This window comes from Triticum dicoccoides, chromosome 3A (assembly GCF_002162155.2).
Source record: "Triticum dicoccoides isolate Atlit2015 ecotype Zavitan chromosome 3A, WEW_v2.0, whole genome shotgun sequence".
NCBI classification, from domain to species: Eukaryota; Viridiplantae; Streptophyta; class Magnoliopsida; order Poales; family Poaceae; genus Triticum; species Triticum dicoccoides.
The window spans coordinates 312394454-312398019 of NC_041384.1; positions in this window are offsets into that span (position 1 = coordinate 312394454).

The window sequence follows — 3566 nt, forward strand, 5'->3', positions numbered from 1 at the left end:
GTGCTTGCTTTTCCGGCTCACGAACTTTTGGGCATTCGTCCGGTTTATTTGTTTTTGCCTTCTTACTGAGCTTTGCCATCCCATTGCAAGGGAAAGTTGAATAAGTTAGTAGTGTACAAGTGTTAACTAACGAAGGCAAATGCTATTACCCACGGGCGGTCTTGAAAGCTGGCAGCTGGGTCTGAGATAAATCGCCAGAAGAGGAATGGGAAGTTCCCTGATAATTTGAGTCAGAAGGATTAAGTGGTTGGCGAATAAGACCCGCCTTTGGATAAAAAGAGTTTGAATTCTGAGGCACCTCTTTTCGGCGCTTACGTGGGGCTGGTGTGTTGGGTAACCCAGAGGATAGCTCTCCGCCTCCGCTAGTCCGAGTTCTGTGCCTATTCTCATGTTGTTGTTGCTTCAAAATAAAGTTGGGATCCAAATAAGCTAAGGGGTGAGAAAACCTTACTTTCCGTGTTACTTGTTGGATTTTCTGTCTTGGCAAAGGCTCTAAGTCGGCGGAAATAATAGTTTTCTCTTCATCACCCACCTGGCTGGTTTCTGCGTCATCCTGATAGCAATCAGTGTCAATAAGATAATTGAAAAAAGAGACAAGAGAATCAAGGTCTACCTCTGACTCATCGTCATCATCTAAAGTAAACAGTCTTAGCCCTGGCTTTCTTGGCCGCCTTCTCGTCATACTTCTTGTTCCAAAAGGCAGATCCAGCCTGTATAAGTCACAGGAAGATAAGGGATTTGCAGATTATATAAACAGTGCGTAAAATAAATGGATTGGAGAATTTTCATCGGGTGGCGGGTTAAGTTTGCAAAAGGGGTTCAACCCCTCCTTGCTGCATCTCTCCAAGCTTTCCCCAAGAAGGGTCTTGGTCATGTCATTGATTGCTTTATCATTCAAATGTACTTAGAAGTGGCGCTACAGATCTTTGACATCACTAGTGTAGGTGCACATTAAGCCGGGCGGGCAGATCAAAGGAATAACCCTCCAAGCAACCCAGCAACGGACCAAGTCGACGCCAGTCAGCCCGTTGACCAGCAACACTCTAACCTTTGAAAAGGTGGGCATGTATTTGGCTCGTTTAGTGGTGGTAAGCCGGTCTGGAAGAGGGTGCTTTGGGCTGAGCCGGCGGTCACGGTAACCCGGCAAAGGATTTTCTTCAGATGGAGATGTGTCTGGACAGTAGAACCAAGTTTGATTCCAGTCCTTAGGATGACTTGGAAGCATAGCAGAAGGAAAAATGGCGTCTCTTCGCCATTGAATTGAGACTCCCCTAAGCTCTAAGCTGGGCCTGTCGGTGAACTCATTCTGGCGGTTTAGGTAAAAGTACTCTCTGAAGAGTTCGATGATGGGTTCTTCTTGAAGATACACTTCGACGAAGACTTGGAAATTGCAGATATTTGAAACGGAATTGGAGTTGAAAGAAATGCAGAGCATCCCGGAAGAATTTTGACCCGGGCGGTGAGAAGCCCCGGTTTATGTGATCAGTAAAAAAATAACCTCATTTTCCTTTGGCTGAGGTCTAGCTTCATCTGGGTTTGGAACACGCCAGTGAATGACATTCTCTGCTGGCAGGATGCCTGTTTTGACATAGTCATCAAGCATTTCTTCTATGATGATTGAAGGGACCCAGTAGCATGAAGTGACGGTCTTAGTCATGATTGAGAGGCACGGCCTAAAAGAGTGAATTAAAGCATGGTTAAACCGGCAAGGTGTAGCCGGGTTATGTCAACATTAATTGGCAGTACGGAAAGGGATTCAAAGTTAAGCCAGCAAGTACTTGGCGGCTTACAAGTTATCCATTAAACCGCCATGAAGGGCTAGTGGCTACAGATCTGGAGCAGAGCAAAATTTTACTAAGTACTAGAGAAACAGGTTTTACAAGGTTTGCTTATGATTTTGGATCTACAATAGTTCAGAAAATAAAACAAAAATCTAAACCTAAGGAGGCGGCAGCAAAAGTGTTCATGTGCTTTGATGAGATTTTCTACAGAGGGGATGTTTTTTGTTATTTAAATGAATGCTGAAACTACTACCGCATATGTTTGATGATTGAGTACAGATCTAACTATACAATATAAAGAAGCTAGAGGAAGAACGGCGACGAACTCCGATGAACTAAGCAAACCCTAGCATAGATCTGATATGAGTCAAAATACATACCTGGAGATGTTGATGAACTGCGGACAAGTGCCGCCATGTTCTGGTTAAGGTCAATTAGATGCAGTGGCCAACGTTGATGCAGTCGATGGGGGCAGCAGAGCTCTGGGAGCGTCGGTCATTGCGAGGAAGAATAAGAAGAGGCAGAGGCAGGGGTAAAAGTGAAACCAGGGGGCCCCTATCCCTATTTATGAGGAGATGGATAAATGGCATGCGCGGGGATCAAGGAGGCCAAAAAATAGTTATGTGGCTACACAAACGCCTCAATTTTCGGGAGGTCCATTAAAGATAAAGATCTACTGAGATGTTCTGGGTCTCATGCGAAGTTAATACAAGATGACGCCATGGTGGGTTAGCACAATTCTGAGATGTGACATCATCGTGGGTTATGATGAATTGGTAAAGACGATGGAAGATTCTATTGAGTCAAATACAGAAGATTGATGTGAACAAGTTCAAATCAACCTGGGGCCTAATGTTGGGGATATGACTACTGGGTATGACCCGCCCAGGAGGGGCATGGTCATGCCACTGGCGGCTTATAATGAAGAGGCCGAAGAAGATATGAAATGGTGGTTCATAGAGAAAGCTTATTGAAGGCCCATGACCCAGGGACGACTTGAGGCCCACAGGTGTGAGCCGTCATATGATTAACTTGTATTATAAGGCAAGCTTAGTTAGTTACCTAGCCAGACACGTTTTCTATGAGCTGGCCGGGAGCCGCCGAGCCTCAACCTGTATATAAAGGGGTGACCCGACGGCGGGTAAACTAAAGAAACAACTCATTGAGAACTAGGACAAGCATATTCGCTCCCTGGTAATTGAAACCCAAGCAATACAACCTAAAGCAGGAGTAGGCTTTTACCTCGTTGAGAGGGGCCGAACCTGGGTAAACTCTTTGTGTCCTTTGTCCCGTCTAACCCCTTCAAGCTAACCTAGCTGCGATGGCTCCACACCTAAGTCATTTCGCTAGGGCATTTGCCATGTTAAGTCCACGACACAACCCACTAAAGCAAAAAGTAATTGGAGCAATGGAGGAGTCACATACCATGTAGCAATCCCCGAAAATAGTTTTGGAAGCGGAGCTTCGAGCAAAGAGATCGAAATCCATGGGTTTGAGAGCAAGAACACGAGAGATAGATTTATCCACTTAGATGAATAAATATTATTAATGAATATGTATCACAATCCATCTCAAGGTATTTGGATCAATACCTATTTGGTGGATCTTTTTTTTCTCTGCCAGGAACCAGATTTGAACTGGTGAGACGAGTATTTTCAGTGCTCTGCTCTACCAACTGAGCTATCCTGACCTTTTCTTGTGCATCATCCTAGTAGATTATTTGTATTTATGTCAATTAAAAGGACTAAAAATTAATTAAAGTATTTCAAATTCAAAATTTGAAAA